Below are 22,405 nucleotides of genomic sequence, written 5' to 3'. Positions count from 1 at the left end.
TGCGCACTATGCATAATACTATACCCAACCCAGAAAATGTTAAAAAAAAAAAAAAAAGGTGTGTAACACAATCAATAGGTATCCGTCGACTCCGAGTTCTCTTTGAACGTATGAAACTAGAAAAAAAACGAAATTGACCAAACGAAATCTTAGGAGAAGCTACTGCCCGTCATCTAGACTACAGTAAAAAAATCATTTGAAAAATTCTGTGGACTAGACGAGGCTCGATCTCACAACTTCTGCATACTTAGTTCACGATAGTATACTGTGACATAAGTACCGTATGCTAACTGAACCCGTCTATACTGATTAACGTAACGACGTTACGTTGACTGGACGAAAATTGAGAAAACATGCAGCGGAACATGTATGACATTAACATATTTTTAACATTACTTTTGTCCGGAATCAAAAATTATATGAACTGCAACTACAACAAACTACATTTTGTGTAGCAAATGATTTTCTATGTTTTAAAATATTATAAAAATATAAAAATAACTTGTCTAAAATTCCACTATGAGGTAACGCTGGTGATAATAATATGCTAATATATTTTATATTATTATATAATTCCGTGATTAACAATCATTATTGTTCTTTTCATCAACGAAATGTGCAATTTGCGTCGGAAAACCGATTTAAGTTCAAAGCACTTTGTTTCGCGAGGGTACGCCGTGCGGGTCCAGTGGCGCAATCGGTTAGCGCACGGTACTTATATGACAGTATGTTCGTGAGCAATGCCGGGGTTGTGAGTTCGAGCCTCACCTGGACCAACCAAACTTTTTGAGTATTTTTCTTTCCTATATCACATTCCGAGCGCCTTTTAGCTGCGATGCCTGCAACCTCATCACAAACCGGTTTGTCCGGTAGTTTGTCGACCTTTATGCATCACATTCAGAATTATTATTTAATACTTGTATTTTACGTCGGATGCCACAGCGTGATTTATTTATTTATTGAATAAACGCCCGTAGGCTCAAGTACAGTCACACGATATATAGTTAAAAGTGGATGGAACTTAGATTGATAAATTAAATTGACAATGATTTGAAAAATAAATATTATAATCAACAATAATTATAAATTATGTTCACCCTTCGAGTGTTTTAAATTTTGTTCTTCGTTTGATAATCATAATATGTCTATATAACAGTAAAAGTTTACGGCGAAGAAATACAAATATTTATACATTAATAGGACCAATATTTTAATATTACTAATTTAATTTGAATTTCCAACGGAGACATATTACTATAAAAATTTACTTAAATATAGGATTCAAATAAATAATACTATTTGGTAATTGAAAAATTATTAGTTTTACAGTCCATACGTAAAGCTTTAACATAAAAAATATAATATGCAGAAAAAAATATAAAACGATTACAGATTCTAAGTGTAACTATGTACAGCGAGAAAAAAGCTATTATTATATTGATTAGGTATTTATATTTTTTTTCCGTACATCACTAATTATACTTTTCGGATGAATTATTGTATATTATTATAAGAACGTATTTCTAAAGTATCGTACAATCCGGAATGTAAAAAAGTGATTTATATATGAGATCAATAGGATGAGGAATACTATTCATTGTGAATTTTACACAATATACTCTTATAGTTTAATTATAAACTTCCCAGTTGATTTCAAGAAAATTATAAAAAATAAATCACTATGAATTGCGACAGGATGATGAGATTTACAACACATGTAGTTTCAAAATGTTTCAAAAATTGTTGATTACTTTTTTGATACTCGAATTCTTCAGGACTATACTATTTCAAATCACGGTGTATATGGATTTTTTAAGTATCACATTTTTCTTAGAAACTTACAGAAATTTCACTGATTATTGTTATTATTGTATAAATCTAAAAGCTTTTTCTTCAATAAAATTAAAAAACTAGGTATTATAAGCATTTATGACTTATGTTTTTTACTGGTTAAATATAATATGAATACATACTACCGTGGACATACATGATGATGTAATGATAATGATAATGATTATGTTACACTTTATGTTTAGTAATTTACGGTAGGGTAATACACTACCGAGTTCGGTTTCATGCATACATTATGTGTGAATTAATTAAACATACTAGAACTGCAAATCAAAACGAAGTTTGATTATTAAATTAAATTTAAAACTACTAATTAAATACAGATAATGTACATAGCATATTCGATGATTGAGAAATAATATTTCAGATCGAAACTATAATACATTTCACTAAACTCTAATTGCATTTTTATCCACGCGACTCTACGCTATTCTGTCGAATAAATCTAACTTGGACGGGTGAACAACAAGAAAAATAACAAAAATGTATAAAACAAAGTTAATATTTTGCATATAACATATTTTCGGATGAAAATGTTGGCGTGATTTATTTTAAATTTGCCGGGAAAACAAAAAAAAAAAAAATTGAGTTGCAAAAAATTACAAATTGCCATATTATTTGAATCCAATCCGCGACAAAGACAAATCAAGAACTCCGAAACAATCGTTTCGAAATCTCCGAAGACGTAATTAGCCCGCAAGCATATAATCGTGGTTGTCGCCGTACCATGTAAACTTGTGATGTGTGTTTCACGGATCCACTAATGCGCCTAGCTACGTAATATTACACATGCACACGTGTACAATGTACAATGATTACGCTTAGCGGCGTACACGCAACTACGCAAACTTGGAATTCGACGTGACACACAAGTCGACAATATATTTATATTGTCATCGGGACAAAATACGACCATGCACGTGATACAAGACGTTTTAACGTTACTAATATGTAGCCGCGCAACGGTTCAGATCTCAAGTTCGACTACCTCGTGCGGCTCTATTATTATAACGACGTGCACAACGGGCAAAGTACAATCCGGTTGGCCTCGACAACTCTCGAAATATTCGTCGACTTATTGCGGCCTCTCCGAACGCCGCGTCAATATACGAATATTGATCTCGACGATTCAATTTCTTTCCATCCCTTCGAAAGCATGCAGTTATAGTCACTCGACCGATGCACGTGAGGCGTATACCTGAGTGCACGCATCGTACACATGCGTACACTACACACTTTTTTTACGTGATGTACCCGCACGTTTCGTTATAATAAATTCATAGCTGGTGCACATAAAACGAACTTTTTAGACCACCTGAACCGCACGCATATCATATACCATATTTTCGTAAAAAAAACTAAACGCATATACGTAAACGCAGTTTTCATAAAAAATTATTTAAAAAATGTAATGTTTTCCTAGCACCCTGAAAGTAGTACGGGCGAATTTTTATCAGAGAAGCTTATGGAATCATCGAGGTATCGCGATCGTTTTTAATGATCCTCCAGCGGGATCTGGATGCAGTGTTTAACGTGTGTAAATGCATAAGGCATCCGAATGACGCAGGTCGCCAGCAATGTTACCCATGTCTCGTACATGTATTGGAATAGGATGATGATTGCAGGCCACTTTTGTAATTACAAGATATAATATTATATTTTATGAGTGACGGCTTTTTACAATCGTATTAAATGTATTACACATATATTTTTATTATTTTAATATTAATATAAAATACGAATGATACACTATATCCTTTCTACTTGTGCTTATAAAAATAAATTAAGCATAAATATATTTTAATACGCGCTTATTGAATAAAAAATTGGCACAGGTCAGATAGATTAATATTTATTTATTAGTATTACCCTTGAATAGAGATGTGAGTTCATATTATACAGTGGTATAAAACTGTATTATACGAGGTATTATACACATGGTAAAAATTATTTTATACAGACGGGATAAAAAAATATATATATAAGGCGTTATTTTTAGTTATTACCACGATTATCGATTATCTAAACAATTATCAATTATTATTGTAACATGTCTATACCCGTTACGTACTAATTCTAAAAATATCCATAGCAGTGTAATTTTATCTTTATCGACTTTATCAAACTATCTTAAATATTATTATGTTATTGACGTTATTGTATCAGTGGCAGCTCATGAGGTTCACATAAGGTGGTACACAAATAATTTGTAAGATATGTAGGTTGGTAAAAAAAATATTAATTTTAACATAGGTATAGGTACATGTAACATAATTATCTATATATATATAAATTTTAGTTATATAAATAGTTCAAGTACTTTCATATACTTAACAGATTGTTTAAAGAAATTCAAACTGCTGGGATTAGTACTAAAGATATTCAAAATAGTCATAATATAACATTGAAACTACCAGTAGCTACACATTGGGGATCTGAAGCTGCAAGCTTAAAGAGCTTAATAATTAATAAACAATATTTAAAGCAAGTAGCAATTTCAAATAAATCAATAAATTTATTATGTAAAGAATCAGTAACAAGTATATTAGATAACATTTTGGATTCAAGTTGAAACTATGCACAATCTTTTAAAACCAGTAACAAATTAGATATCCATTTTAGAATCTGAAACATGTAATGTATCTACAGTTATTGTAGCGTTTCATGAAATTCATGAAGTTTTTGCAAAACAAATTCAATCTTCAACACTTTTAAAAAGGAGGAATATTCTTTATTACAAAAATTTGACAATAAAAAACATATAGAAGTGAGAAAAATTCACTTAGTAGGTCATCTTCTAGACCCAATATACAAAGGAAAATTTCTGAAAAACAATAAAATTATTGACGCTACGGAAATTATATGCAATTTGGTGGAGCATTTACAAATTAGAATTCCAGATATCATGTATGAGCTAGCAGAATATCGAACTAATAATGGATTATGGTCAAAAAATTTTGTTTGAGACAGTTTAAAAGAAAGCAGTGATGAGACTAAACTTCATCCTTTAACATGGGGGGAAAGGAATATGTATTACAGCTAAAATTTCTTCTATTGCAGTAGCTACACTAGAATGCTCACCGACATCAGCATCTACAGAACGTAGTTTCTCGACTTATGGTATTGTTCATACTGCTAGAAAAAATAGATTAACCAATGACCGAGCATCCAAACTTGTATATATTTAACACAATTTGAAAATTGAACAAAATAAAAATAAAATAGACTTATTAAATACTGCCGGTGAAGTCTCTTATGATTTCCCTGATGTAGTATAAGAAGAAGAAGAAGAAGATGCTAGTATTATGTTTCATTCAGACAATGAGACAGATGAACTATTTAAAGCAGTCGATTCATATAATTAAATAATTTATAATTATTAACAAGAAATAATAATTAAAAAGTTTGTTTTGTACAAAGAGTCAAAGAATGACAAAATATATAATATAATATAGTATCTAATAATTTGTTTTTTTAATATATTATTTTTCAATATTAACCAATGTTCATATTATATACTATGGAGTGTTATAGAGTTAATTTAATTAAGCATGTATTATTCATTTTAATATACAAATAATGAGATAATAAGCATACTGCAATCAAATGCTTATTGCCATTTAATGTTTATACAAGTTTAGTAACTCAAATATTAATTTTTTAGCAGTACCTATAGAATATATCTCCAATAAAATACAGTATTATTATAAAAGTTAAAAACATAAAATATAATTGCAATTATATTTATTTAGCATTCAGGTGTTAAAAACAACTTAAATCAATTTTTGTACTATTATATATTGTAAATTTAGGTACAATGAGATAGTATATAGGATATAACTATTAAAGTATAGTTTTCTATTTATTTCTATTATTTATTATTATTATTTTTCTATATATTTCTAAAAATTAAACATAAAAAACAGTTACTCTAATACCAGCAATATCTATGTAGTTTACTTAAACTTTTTAAATATTAAATAATATAGTTTATATTATTTTGTTTGTTAAATCTTTTACATTAAATATAAGTACTTAGTACATACAAGAAGGAAAAAATGTGGAACCAAAGAGTTAGTATATATTTATATGCTAGATGGCAGATAATAAGGTTACTCAAATCCTAATTTATTTTGAAGTTTATTTGATATTTTAAGGATATAATTTACTATTAAATGTGAATTGTAATTAAGATATTTTAAATTTAAGTTATTTCTAGTCACTAGGTATATGAAAATATGCTACCTACATCATGGTAGCATGACTAAATATTAATTTGATGAATTAGGTTTAAAATAATTCTTGTGTTATGTGTTTTTTTAAATGTTTTCTGACCTTCTAACCATTATTTCAATTAATCCATTTTAAAATAATTTATATTTCATAATTAACAATAAAGTTATAAACTTTGTTAAATTTCCTATAATTTAAGGTACTACAAGGTTCTATACGGTATAATACTAGTATAATATCTGTATAATATAAAACAAAAATAAAATACCGTATTTTAACATCTCTATCCTTAAATATATATAATACTGTTTTATTTTCATCATGCTTTTTTCACTATGTTTTTCAAATGTGAGCTTTTTTTAAAAAAAGCTGGAAATTACATATTTAATCAAATATTTTACGAAGAACCATTATTATTAAAATTAAATACAATTCTATAGTTTTGTTATAGTTTAGGGTAAACACCAATTTAAAATAATATGACTCGTAATAGTATATAATCCTATAAAATCTATATTAAATCAATATTCAGTCGTTAAAAATTGTACTGTTTTGTGTTTTAATACAATAAATCACCAAACCACACAATGCGTATACAATTAATTTTAAAATAGTTTCAATATGGAAATAAATAAATTAATAAATGCTTAGTCTGGATTATTATTATATTTGTACAGTATGAGTGGTTTAGAACTAAAAATTGATCGTTAGGTATATATAGTTACGATTTTATTGACTGTTTCTACCTGAAGATAAATTTTTAATTCGAAATTTGTCGTACTTTACAAATATAATAAAAATATTAGAACACTCCAGGCTAAGAATTTATTTGTTTATTAATTTATATATTAATTAACGATTGTTAACGATTTAATAATTTTTAATTTTAATTACATTTTTTATTATTTTATTAATTCATTTTCGTTTACTATCTGTTAAAAACCGACTTCTAGCAATACGAATCACGCGATTTTATATCTAATATTTTACTGTTCTAAAAAAAAATTTCTATATTTACAATATACTCATATTATACATTCTAGTTAACGAAAATTAATGTGATTAGTGTATAGATGTAATTACCTTTAACTCAGTGTTGAACCTATTAAATCCGACTAATGAGAAAAATGCGTAACAATAATAATAATATTAGTTATAATAATTATTGTCAACGCAGTACTCGTTTTCTAAATATATTTTCATCGTTATATTTTATGCACTATAATTGTGTACACCGGTCAGCGCTTTTGAGTCGTGTCGTTGCTAACTGTTGACTTCTGCTACTGCTGACCGACCCACTCATGCATTAAATAATTCTCAGCTTGATATATTTTTTATTTTTATTTTTTTTCGTTTTTATTCTACCATGGTCCCCACACCTATTGTTTTTATCATTTCCGGTCGATGATCACTCCTACCACTAAACATTCTGCCTGACGTCATCCTTCTCACCCCATCACCATTACCATTACCACCCACCGTCACGAAGATTGCTTGACCCTCGTCAACAAACGGTGTGGATCGTTTAAAATTATTGGTATGCATGCCGGAAGTTTTATTATTGTACTCTGTTCACCGTGAGTTTTTGCCCTTTTCGATTTGATTTACCTCCACCATGGCACGGGTGCACTTATCACCTATACCATCGGATAATTTTATATAAATTGAACAACCATTCATACATTATACATATATTTATATATTTGAGGTAATATGAATAGTACGTACATAATATAATCGACCAAGGGTGATATAATTTGCTGTTCGAACCGAATTATAGGTGAAGCAAACGGTTTAAAAAAAAAATAATAAATAAAAGCAAAATTTACATTTAACCGTAACTCGTATAAACTATACATAATTCAATCGTAAGTTTTTATATATGTATATATATAAAATAAATACGCTTTACGAAACTACACTATGTATACACCACAATATTCGTATAATATTATAATATATATCTTGCATATTATAAACGTGCAAAGTGTAGACGAGGTTTCTATGTTGGTACAGAACATTATTAAATAAAACAATAATATTGTAATATCATATAATTTGGTCACTAATGTCTATTATAATAATGCTATGATATAAAGTTTGAGCCAACAAAAAATGTGTTTCGTTCAATAACTACCTAGGGGCCGACAATAATGGCAACAACAGAAGAGCTTCAGAGAGTTTATGTTTGAGGGAATGGAAATGGCGAAAGGTCGAACTGCAAGACAACATAGAGTGACACGCGGTTCTTGATGTTATTCATACAGATCACGTATAATTATACTAATGTTAGTATTACTATTATTAAAGTTTGTCAATTTCTGAAATTATCCTCCAGAAGACTTTTTTTTGTGCACAACGTGACCGAACTGTACATTTTTTACGCCACCAAAGTAGACAGCTACAAATTATCCTCCCCCAACACTGCCGATGGACCGCTGTTGATAAATTAATATTGCAACAACGAAATTACAGAATTCTAATTTTTTTATTTATTAATTTACTCGTTCGATCTCCGAAGAATTTTTCATTAATGTCAGCAAACTATAATCGTTTTGTTTTCTTGTATTTTGCATCTGTATGCATAACTTTCAACAGCTTCCAACAAAGTCTTAAAAAAGTCCAAGTAATAAAGTTGTAAATATTTATATTTGTATATACTATAATGTGTAGGTATACACATACAAATTTATAAATAAATTGTACATTAATAATAAGCATTGTTCGTAATATTCATAATAATGGACGTCTACCAAATAAGCAACAGAACAAAACATGATTTTACACTTTGCTATGTATAATGAATGGACATATCCATCATTTTATAAAATTGATAATTGAAAAAAATAGAAACACAAAACTTGGAGAATGTGTGAACGTCATCATTTTTAAAAACTGTACGAATATATATAAAATAATATTGAAACAAAAAATGTATTTTAATAAAAATTTAAGTTTTAAAACTTTTATGCAGTTGAAATGTTCACAATTCAAAATTGTATTAAATAAAATAGTTTTAGGCGTGTTTTGTAAAAGAAATATATATAAGACATTAAAATATTATCATAGTAAAGGGCCAAAATCATAACACAAATGCAAAAGTTTAATTTGAGTTTATTGTTTTTAAGTTCAACTATATTTTTTTACTATGCTTATTATTTTTCATACATTATTCGAATTTTATTTCTTTAAATTTAAATTTATAGCTATTATTATTGCATTAAAATATCATAAAATTTAACTATGGCTTATTTTTATTTATAATGTAAAACTGGTTAAAAAATAACATAATTTTAATTTTAAATAAGTAATTTATTAAATAAATTTGACTTTTTTTTGAAATATTAATCATTTATAATTTATACTAAAATTTCCTCAAAAATAAGTTATTAAAATTGAGGGTTTTAAGTTTTAAATTTATCTACAAATTGTTTTTCATTTGTTTTCACTAAACTACTAGGTTTGACGCCATTAAGTCGGATAAAAATTATTCACTCTATAGATATTTATTGCTTTGTTTATTCTAATACTTAAATTTGTTATTAAAAATTAATTGTTATGTATTATATGTTATTAAATTTAATTAAATGACATTAAAGTTATATTACATTAAGTATACTATAACTAGAATAATAAAATGTGAAACGAGTTGAATAAAATCTAATCAAGTTATTATAAATTAATTTCTATATTAGCCAACTATTTCTGTAAAACATTTTAAAAATGTTGATTACTTTTTATCATTTTAATAAGTTAATTATTTGACGAATTTAAATGTCTTCGTGCTTGAACTGTTAATTGATATTGTTTTCAAGAATTGTCATCTGACATGAGATATAATGGGATAGGATGAGTAGGAATGGCATTAGTAATAGCATAAATATCCCATCGCGATGGCGCATAAAATGTAATATAATTACAATAATGTAATTTTAAAAAACACATTACATATTTTTATGTTACTAAAAATATTATATTGTTAATTTTTAAAGTAGGAAAAAATAAAGTGAATAATAAAATGACCAATATTTAAATTAAATGTATTTTAAATTTAAAGTCGTCGCTTGAATCTATTTTTGTTATTACTAATAAATATTTTTTATAAATAAATAATTTTGCATTTTCATAACTTTTTTTTTGTACTGACTTATAAGAAATGTGATTTTAATTTGTATATAACTACACACGAAATGTTAATTTCCAATTAATATATGAATCTTGATAAAAAAAAAATGTGTATTACAACTATAATAAGTTATAAGTAAATAACGAACCGATTTAATAAAACGTACCATATTATAAAACAATAAATAAGAAACTCAAAATATATCCATTCTAGATGTATTTATATGTTTAACATTAAAAATCTTCGATGTTAAGTAATAAATAACAATAAAAGTAAAAACGTTTTATTAATAAATATATTAAGAGTAAAACATTATGTAATGATACGTATGAATACTTAAGCAAAACAAAAAATGAAAAAGAAAACAATGATTGAATTGATTGAAAATTACAATATTTAGCAGAAAACAATAGTATTACACTAAATTTTATATATTCTAAACAACAAGATATAGAAGATCAAACTGTAAAAAAGAGGATTTTATTATATTAGCTGGATTTAGATCATTTTAGAAACTTTTTTTATTTCACTCACCTAGACTAAACACAAATATACGATGTTTTATTATAACTAATAATTTTATTATAATGATATTATGAATTTCAAAGCAATAATACACCACCATATTTAATAAAAATGACCTGAGTGAAGTTCAATTTATTAGAGTGTTTACTTTATAGTTCAAATAATAAGTACCTATCAATATGAATTATAAGTAAATAATTTTAAAATATTTGAAAAATAATGAAATATAATCATAATATGAAATTATGAAAATTATGCATAAATCTAAAAATCATACATTATTTAATTTCAAAATAAATACAATTTTAAAACAGTAAAATAATACAATTATTATTTTTTTAGGTTTTAATTAAAATGGTTTTTAACACATCATTAATTATATTTGAGTACTTACATATTTTAAAAGATATATCAAAAGCAAAAATAAAATATTTGCATAAGACCAAATTTTATGTAGCCTTTGAATACAAATATAAATTTTCATCAGTCTATCTTACACTTTTGTGATAATACTATTTTCCAATAATTGTAACAGTTAATATTGAAAATAAAAAAGTGTGATATTTATAAAACATAAAATAATATTAATTATTTTAAATATAATAAATATACGATAAATTTTTAAAAATTAAAATTAATTAAAATTTTTGAAATAATATTATTTTATTGGATATAGTAAAATAAGAAATTTAATATAAAATTGATTTATTATGTAAAATTTAATGCAGCTATATTTGACAATAATTGTCAACTGTCCAAATAAGTTTAATATCTCAAAGACGAAAAAGGTTTCATTTATATTATCATTTGATATTTATAACAAAACAAATAACGTTACATTTCATTATATTTATCATTCTACGTATATGAGTACATCTATAAATCGAATTTTTTATTAGCATGTGTGCAACAGCATTTTTCTTTATAAAATAAATCGTTGTTGTAATATTTAAATTTATAATAAGATAAATCTATTTGATATAGGTTTATATTTTATTATTTTGCTAAGACATTTTTTTATAATAAACCATTAAACTGTGAATTTTTCTTTTTCTATTGTCCTATAATAATATAACAGTTTAATGTCACACATTTGGCAATCTTTAGACAGTTATTACGTGAAAACACATAAAAGTAAATTTACGATCACATCATAAATATACTGAGGAAAATCAGTTCAACAAGAAAATTCTAAGAAAAATAAACCGAATATATTTAAAATAACCTATATACGTAAATAAGCTGAATCTGTTTGATTCCATAATTCTAGTCCACAATGATGGCGTTATTGTAATGTATTTTTATATGGTTAGAAATGTACGCTAAAATGAAAGCATATCATACAATTTTATCAAATCATAAGAGAAAGGAACACAAAAATTAAATATTCTGACTTAGTTTCGTTTGTATAAAAAATTAAACTAAATTATTGTTTTTGAATAAATTAATCAACTATTTTGGATGTGGTTTTTTTTTCAAACATGTTATAAATAAATAATTTTATAACAAGAATAACAAGAATTATTATAACAATTATAACAAGAAAAATAATCATGTATTAAAATATTTTAAAATAATGAATAATAATTTTAATAATTATTATATTATATAATATAATAATTGAAATAAATCAGTACATATGAGTTGTCATCAAATTTTAAAAATGATTTAAATTTTTAATATGCAATAATATGATAACACTATAAAAAAAATTTTCATATCTTTATTTAAGAATTTACACTTAATTTTTCAAAATTACTGACTTAAATCATATTTTGCTATATAAAATTCAAACGAAGTCACTAGCACCTGTCCAATTCTATCATACAAATTTATGGAACTTTAAATTTTCATATAACAGGTAGGTCGTATGAATTGGTAAATTGTTACAAGTAAATGTGCGTTCAGCATTCTTAAAGGTCTAGTTTTCATTTAAAAACGTATAAATAAGAAACACTTTTCGAATATGATGGATTTTATTTTTCAGTTTAATTATAACACGATTTTTGCCTTGTTTAATGCAAAATGTACTCTTTTTGCGTGTGAAAAATTTAAACTAAAATTATAAAATTCTTAATATATTAAAAGTTATGATAATATTTTTAATTCTATGGTTTATCTATTTGCATTTTGAATGTACAACATATTAGTTTAAAAATAGTATTTTACGTGTTTTCAGAAAAACAAGCACTCCATAGTATAATAACTAATCCATTATTAGCTATGGAAATGATGCATAAGACAGGTTTAAAATTATTTTAAATATATATTTACATCATATGAATATAAAATTAAATAAAAATTTTATCGTAAAATTAATCAAGCCGCAGTTTAATGTGTATATAATTGTATTATCGATTATTTGCTTGTACTATTTTGATAATATTATTAATTAAAGGAATAAATAACGCGAAATAACTTTTGAAAAATATAAATATACTTATTGTGAAGTAAACCTTCATGAAAACTTATTAGCGACAAACAATGAAAATCATGATGTGGTATTAAAACTGTGGAATTCGATTATACAGTTAAGACAAATTTATTGCTGTTGAAGCGAGATTGAGAAAGAATAGATAAGATTTTTTCCGTTGTTTTATTTTGTCGGCAGTAAAAATCAAGTGAACGAAGAAAAAAAATGAACGCTGGATAGATGATACGAAGGGTCAAGTTGATATTACAAACCAGAATTTAATAATAAAAATATGTATGTGTTGTAAAGGGATGAATGGAGAAAGAGAAACTTTTGACGCCGCCGCGGTTTAAAGGTGTAAATCAAGTAAGGAGGCAAGACATTTTGAGAAAAATGTAGGCGCAACAAAAAAAAAAAAATCATATAAACATATGAATACATATAATATAGGAACATATAAATTGCACAAACGCAATGGGGTCGTTATGGATGTAAAAATGCAGCATCGTCCACGTACAGAGTTAGACCGACAGAACTGCATACTTTATTGTATTCACCTATATATTATTGTAAATATGTACATAATACGAGTGTGTACACAAGTTATATATATATATATATATATATATATGTGTGTGTGTGTGTGTGTGTGTGTGTGAGTGTGTGATGTGTGTTTACATCATACCGTGTATCTTTATGGGGTTTCAATGTCACGTAGTACCCATATCTATAGTTTCCATAATCAAAAAACTTTAAATATATTATTCATATAAAAGTGTATGTAATAATACTTCATACGACTTATTATAAGCTTCTCTATAAAACAGCAACAAGAAAAACGTCAATGGAATAGTCTTACAATGATAATAAAAACACGAATCATTAAAATGTAATAAAGTTACGTGGAATAAATATTACAACTCACACTTTATCATTACTTAAATAACGCATTCACTTACATGTAAGAGTATATGTATATTATAGAACACAGCAATTTTGATTATTTTTATGAACTGGATAAACTGCTAGATTTAATTGATAAGGAAGTTGTAATCGTAAAGGGTACACAAAAATTTTCTAAGCTGATTTTTACATTGTTAATTAATTAAATAGATAAAACTTGGTAGGTAGTAATTAAAATTAAAATAATATATTTTTGAATTACTATGTTTGTCTATTATAAATTATTATCTCCATAATACATACATATTATATCTATCATAGCTCTCTACAGTGAATATAATTATCTTAAAAATAAGTTACAAATACAAATTACAAACAGTTATAAAACGTATAGCCTTTCTATTTGACACATCATGGTATTCCGTATATTTTAATTTTACCCCGACACTTCTCACCACGATTTTAAAACAATTGAAAAACTCCTAACATTATATCACTTGATTATTACAAAAAAAGGTGTTATGACACTTATAAAACAGTTGTTTAGTCATAGAAATTTAATAGATTTTAAAATTAATAGTATAATTCACTATGGAAATCTTTATAAATCAAAATGATGGAAGGTACATATCGAACTACGTAAGTGTCGTATAAGAATTAGTAAAATTTATGCGAGTTCAAAAAAATCGTCAAATCTATATAGGAATATACATTTATATATAAGTGTACATGTAAATGTTTATACGTGTATCGTCATCGTCAATAAACTTAATTTGGCAACGGCAAAATATGCACATCCATTATTCATGGGATAAAGAGAAATATTGGACAAACATGAATAAATTACAAATTTATGCAGAGTGAAAATTGGGGAGCTCTGCCACCAACGGACGATTGTATTAACTGTGCGTGAGTTTGTGTGTATTCACAGAATATAACGTAAGACAGTATCTCGCCGGTATGGCGTTATTGTATACTTTTGATCTCTTATTCGCCATCATCACCACCACTACCGTTCTCGGCCGTCTTCCAACGCGCATCTTTCGCCTCCATATGCCTCGACGTTCTATGCAATTGTTTACAAACTTTAGAGTTCAGACAGACAACGCGCTAAAATTTCCACCAAGCGTATTAACAACTATAAATTATATGCACAAATAGTTAGTTGTGTATCATATCTATAAATAAGTGTGCGTGTAGCTTGTATAATACAAAAAACGCATAATATTATAAGAACAACACCACGCGACTTTTAAAAATACCTCTACACATTCTTGAACACGATGCGTGGCAGAAGTATTATACTCGTACGTTTTGATTTTAGATATAAGATTGACTAGATATAAGATTAGATATAAGACTATATTAGTATTAATACATTAAGTTTATTCCCGTTGTATTAATTTTTTATAATTTCTCTAATTATCTTTACTTAATGTTTGGAATGCCCATTTTAAGAAGAAATTGATTCACGTGCCTTGTTCCAATTGTAATAAATAAATGCGTTCCCATTTCTTTTAAATATTTTTTTTTTTTAGAATCCGAGTGGTTGAAAAATTATATTATTTTTGTGGACAACAAATCAGAAATTATTATCTGATTTTTTAAATCAATATCTTTCCTGATAATTAATTGAACCCAAATTGAACTTAAAAGGTGTCAACTTTTGATTTTTTTAAAAAAAAATGCGGGAAAACAGGAATTTTTATCAAAATATATTTGGTTTATTCATATAATTGTTATCATAGTTATATAACCTTCGTTTATATTCTCATATTAACTTAATATTATTAAGTACCTTGTATGAATAGATATTAGAAAATGAAATAGGACATGACGTCTTTTCAGCCGTAATCAATGATTCCAATTAAGGCCAAATCATTTTTTACCTTTAACCATTGTTATTTTATATTGAATAGAATATAAATATTTTATTACCAAGTCTAATATTTAGTAAAAATAGTATGCGTTTTTTTTCGAACGGAAATTTACATTGATGTATTTAATAAACAGGAACTCTTTCCAATTTTTTTATTACTATATTTAAAAAGGAACTCGTTCCAAACTTCGGTCTAATAAAAATAACGCGTTTCTTACCAACTCTGTCCATACTACTATATTATATAAATTATATAAATCTGTATAGGATCAAAAATATTGATACAATTTGATTATATTTTATGCGTAAATAGTTTTATGTTTCGATTTTATACTTAATTACCCATTGAATCAGTAGAATGTTGATTCAAAACAAACTGACAACAGTATTTTAACCTTGTTCGTTTTGTAAATAAAATTTTTATGCGACTTAAATAGTATTTGAAGGGCAAAAAATGATTTAAAAAAACTTTAATAACGGAATGTTTGATAACTGTAGGTTCAATATTGGTCTTGTTCACGATTTACAGGTTGAAGACCACAACATTCAATAATACTGTTGTTAAATAGATTAGTTCTTAATTTATCAATACATCCATAATTTCTTATACTTTTATTATTTTAAATTTGAAATAATAAAACTATACAAATTTTAACAGTGGTAAAATATAATTATTGTAAATTAACCATAAGATAGTTTAATTAAAGTTGTTTAATTTCTTTAATCGAGTTAAAAAATTGATGTATAAAAGAAATGATTTGATTTCAAACACAGTGGTTATAAATTATCATAGAATTTACGTTTTATTATAGAATAGACATTTTTTAAACTGACAAGTGCATTTTTCATAAGAAATTATTTACGTTTTATTATTCCAACTGTCTCATATGGCGTATGTGATAATTCATCATCGGGTGGAAATATAGAATGATAACACATTCGTTCAAAAAGCAAACTTAAAACAATGATCTAAATATTGTATAAAGTATACATTATATATAACTAAATAGTATTATATATAGTATATTTTATATACACTATATATACATTTATATTATATATAAATATATATTTATATATTATATTTATATATATATTTTTTCCTTAAATTTATAATCTTGGGGTAAATGTATTATATTAATTTATGTTATACCATGAGATAATGAATAAGCCAACATGTTATATATAATATTTTATATTCAATTAAAATTATCTTTTTTAAACTTCCAACATATACATTTATATTCTCACTTTAAATTCTGAGGGAAATCAAGTTTTCAAACAATTATTCTACCATGAACATTATTTTTTGTATCCGTGTAAATGAATTATTATGCCTGGGCATTAGCGAGTTAATAAGTTAAAAGCCAAGTTAATTTTACTTATTAACTTAACTCATTTCCTTAGAAATTAACTTGAAATTAACGTATTATTTATTCAATTATCCAAATTAAGTTAATTATGATTTTCAAGACCAGAAAAATATTTTTGTAAAACACAGCATTCGATACCAAGTTCATGGAATTTAGAAAAATATAAAAATAAAAATGTCGAAGAATTTTTAGATAAGACCATAATACTTATCTCGGTATTAACAATTAAAAGGGGTCCTACCAGTCTCGGGAAAAGTTCTCAACCGTTTTCAGACTATTGAGTAAAAATAACCATGCCACTCATGAATTACATTACAATTGTCATGAAAAGTGGTCGTTAATTTATATTACAAAAATAGGTATATACTATCATTGACTAAATAATTCTTAATAATAATTGTACTCTATTATTATTAGAATTATTCCATAATCTAAGATATTATTAAATAAGAATGTTATTATTAAATATTATTGAATAAGAGAAGAAATTTAATAGCTAATCAACATATGAGATGGCTCTTTTATTGAGATTCAATAGGTATTTTAATTAACCTGTTTATTATATTGTTTTATTTGTTTGGATTTTAATAAAATTAAATAATAATATTATATATTTAATATATATTTGTATCAACTGTATACATTTATTGCCTATATAATTTTACAGTTACACTTTCAGTTGCAGTAATTATTTTTGTTTTCATACTATTATTGAACATTAAAACGTACACTTTTTTTTAAATTATATTTATCTTATGTAATTATGGAAAATGAATAAAAACCAAAGGTATATAAATTACCATACATTTTATTTATATTATATGTATCCCTTATATCAGCGTTTAAATTAAATTTTTTTTTGTTTTTTTAATTAACTTAACTTATTAATTGAAGTTAAGTTAACGATATTTTTTAACTTAATTTTTAACTTTATTGATGTAATGCTTAGGTGCATTAACTGATTTGTTAACTTAATTGAATATGAACTCAATTAACTTAACTAAGTTAGAAAATATCATTAACTTGCCCAGCCTTGTGAATTGTACTAACAGCATTGTTCTGATCATCACAACATTAGAGGTTTCAGATAGGAAATATTTTCCATTTGGTACTTAAATGGATCATTTTAGGAACTTTAAAAAATTTCTCTTAAAAATATAACTACCATAAAATTTTGATTTCTTCTGAACTACAATAGATATTTAAAAATTTCAATTTTTTTTTTTTTTTTGCTTTTTTCGTATAATGTTGATAAAATTATTTTGTTTTAACAAAAAAGATTGAAAATTTAATACTAAGTTCCTCTTATATGTTTTTTTATATTAAATAGAAAAAGTGAATGACATATCAAAATAAAATTTATGAAAGTTTGAATATTAAATTTTGACTTAAGTAGAACAAAAATCATAAAAATCTGCTACATTTTTATAGTTTGAAATTCATTAAACTTTACAATTTAATGTTAAATTTAATATAATATTTTTCTTTTTATAAAAAATAAAAATCACAAAAACGTATTATAAGCACTAGAAAATTAAATATTGATGAAATTAGGTATTTAAATGAACTTTGACTATATGATAATAATTATTGAGTTGTTTTATAAATTTTAATCGTAATAATTCTATGCATTTACTGAGTACTTATATTGGTATTTTATAAATACTAGAAATTATTAATTAAAAAATAAAACTACCTTATCAAGAAATTTAATTTTAATAACATGTAAAAATTTTTAGAAATATAAATTTTCCATCCAACCTCTTTCACACAGAATTGTTTTTTCTTAGAATAATGATACATTGGTTACAATTTTAAAAGACCAATGTATCATTATCATTCACCCGTCTCTGTATTTCACCAGACATGGAGCTACACACATTTTTGTAATTTAACTGTATTGATATTAGTAATTATGTATTATATTGTCCCTTAAATAACATTTCAAAAAGACAGTTAATAAACAATGTCATCCAAATATTTATAGTAGTCGCCTAAACTACTAGGAAACTAAAATAGTTATCAAATTTTTTATCTGCAATGAAATGATTCAATGATATAATACGTGATCTATTTTATTATGTTATACAACAAAAAACTTTTAGAACACTCGTTTTCCCTGAGAAAGTATTTAGAAATGTTCAAGTAAAAAAAAAAAAAAACACTTCATCACTGGAAAACCGACAGATATTAAGTGAGTATGGAACCCAAAATTCATCATGTTAAAGCATACACTGTACAGTTGTATAATATTTATACTATTACTTATATATTCGTATGAATTACGTAAAATATTTCAAAAGCAATTAATACATTTCAATTTTTTCCTATATAGATACACTAATTCATTATGCTACACAGCTTTAAAATTATTTTATATAAACTACATGTTTAAAATGTAATCATTTTACTTTATTTTATAGATATGATTTAAAACAAAATTAAGTTACTTATTATTAATAATTACTGCAGTTAATATAACATAGTCATTCAATGAACACCAATACTAACCATATATATACTAACCATATTATACTACCATATAATAACTAACTAACCAATACTATAAACTCTACATGCCGGCATACAAGAAGACACATTTTAAGTAAATCTTTGAGATATATCTTTGCCAAAATCAAAACATGTGTTAAAAAACACATTTGTTTCTACATCGTATTATGTTTTTGTTTGATTCGTCTTTCTATCGTTTAACGTTTTCCAAATCTTATCAGTTTAACATTAGGTCTTACTCAGATTCCTATCCAGTTATCATTAATCAAACAAAACGTCATCCACACTTCCAAACTATAATTCCCTTTCGTATACAACTATACAAGTAATCATAAAAAATTTTTTTTTTGCTGATCTAAACGTTTTCCCAACGATTTTAATGTGTAGCAGTATGTGTTTACAGAAAAGGCAAAAAAAAAAACTCGATTTTGCGAAGTTGTATACATGATATTTAGGAGGGTGCGAACTAGGGGGAAAAAGAAAGCGCTTTGAATCTGTTCTAGAAAACTTGCATGAAACAAAGTCCCTAAGTGAATGGGCAGTAGTGTGTATGAGGGCGGAGATGAAGAGAAAAGTGTTATCGATTTTTATGTGAAATGGTCCAAGAGAAGGTAAGATTACAACAAGCATACACATTGATCATCTCTTGTATATATGTGTATGCGAATGTGTGTATGCACACGCCTACATAAATGCACATCGTATGAACAACATTATAACCTGTTTTAAAGCACCCTAATATTTTTCATCACGTTAACAGTACATAAAAAAAAATATATAAAAATTGTATACAATTTATATTAAACTATTCCAAGCCCACTATGAACGTAATTAATTTTTAAAAATGTGTATTATATTATTATTATACAGTGTTTCTATTCTAAAATTAATTATTAATTATTATCAATTGAAAGAAGGTAGAATTTAATTGTATTTCTTAAAATTGATACCAAAAACTAAAGTAAGTACTAATATTACGCCATTCATCAACTTAAATCTATTAATATGATTTGTATTTTACTTATATTAAATGGTACAACACTACTCAGGATAAATCTAGACTAATGTTCAATTTCTAACCATAAAAATTTTTTAAATCTGTTATAACATGTTACTACTAGTATTAGGAGTATGGTTAAACTCAAGTTTACCCGGCTAATCACAAGTTTAGCCACTGCGTTTGGCTAATATCTAAATAAAATTATCCATACAAATAATTAAACGGTTTAAGTCATATAAAAATTCTTTTATTTCTTCTCTTATTCAATAATATTTAATAATATCATAGATTATGGAATAATTTTAATAATAATAGAGTACAATTATTAAGAACTATTTAGTCAATGATAATATATGTACCTATTTTTATTATATAGATTTACGGCCACTTTTCATGACAGTGGTAATTTAATTCATGAGTGGCATGTCTATTTTTACTCAATAGTCTGAAGACGGTTGAATACTTTTCCCAAGAATAGTGGGACCACTATTAATTGTTAATACCGAGATAAATATTATAGTCTTATCTAAAAATTCTTTGACATTTGTATTTTTATATTTTTCTAAATTTCATGAATTTGTTATCGAATACGGTATTTTACAAAAATATTTTTTTGATGTTGAAAATCAAAATTTACTTAATTGGGATAAACGAAAAAATAATATGTTTATTTCAAGTTAATTTGTAAGGAAATGAGTTAAATTAATAAGTTAAGTTAATTTATTAGTAATGAAACAAGTTAAGTTAATAAGTTAATTTACCTTAACTTTTAACTTATTAACTCCTAAATTCGAAAATAAGATGTACCTATAAAATATTAAAAGCTGGTACTACTTACAAACTTGAGTCAGTAATTACGGAAGATTATTACGGACTGTCTCTATTGAGCATACACTATTGTATGCAACTGTATGCATATGAATTTTACAATCAATATCAATTTTAAAATAATATCAAAATGCACACAACAGTGTACAATATTTATATTATTGAAAATATTTTACTTACCACGTGCATGGATCACCTCAATACAACTACCCAACATATCAATATTCATTAAAAATTACAGTTTAAAAATACTGTATTATTATTGTAAATAGCTTTAAATTTTGAATTTACCTATGGCTAATGTTATTTAGTCATTAGCCGATAACAGCTGGATAATGTTGGTTTTATTGGTTAGTGTTAAGATTATCCATTTGTTTTTGGTGGCTGAAGTCCAAAATGTTGACATTAGTCATAAAAATTGTCTAATCTTAATATTAGCCGGCTAATATTAATAGTAGCCGTCCTTCGATACTAGCCGAAACATATATATATGTTATACATTTATATTTTACATTTATGCAGTTAAAAACTAAAAATTTAAATTATAAATATATAGAATATATAGAATTATAATAAGAAATATGTGTGATAAAATGTTTGAAAATATTTAACTTGAGTTTAATGTTTTGAACACAAAATACATAATATTTGTAACATTTGAAGTACATTATTATTGATAATAAAACGTTATTTCAGTATACTGCATAATATGTATCTCGTATTTAAGTGGAAGTTTATGGAAATAAAACTGAACGTTTTGTTG

The 22,405-nt window shown here is 25.3% G+C and overlaps 1 protein-coding gene and 1 non-coding gene across 2 annotated transcripts in view; one reads left to right on the top strand and one right to left on the bottom strand.

The window, feature by feature from the left end:
• LOC112693064 overlaps positions 1 to 22,405 on the bottom strand; it is a 179,050-nt gene that overhangs the window by 118,639 nt on the left and 38,006 nt on the right. The gene's annotated exons all lie outside the window — the stretch shown is intronic.
• Trnai-uau lies at positions 683 to 776 on the top strand. The gene is made up of 2 exons: positions 683 to 720; positions 741 to 776. It is a non-coding gene; the product is annotated as a tRNA-Ile (tRNA).

The sequence above is a fragment of the Sipha flava genome, unplaced genomic scaffold, assembly GCF_003268045.1.
Source record: "Sipha flava isolate LNK unplaced genomic scaffold, YSA_version1 80_pilon_pilon, whole genome shotgun sequence".
NCBI lineage: Eukaryota > Metazoa > Arthropoda > Insecta > Hemiptera > Aphididae > Sipha > Sipha flava.
Note: the sequence above shows the minus strand (reverse complement) of the source record. Positions and strands in the feature narration are given on the sequence as shown.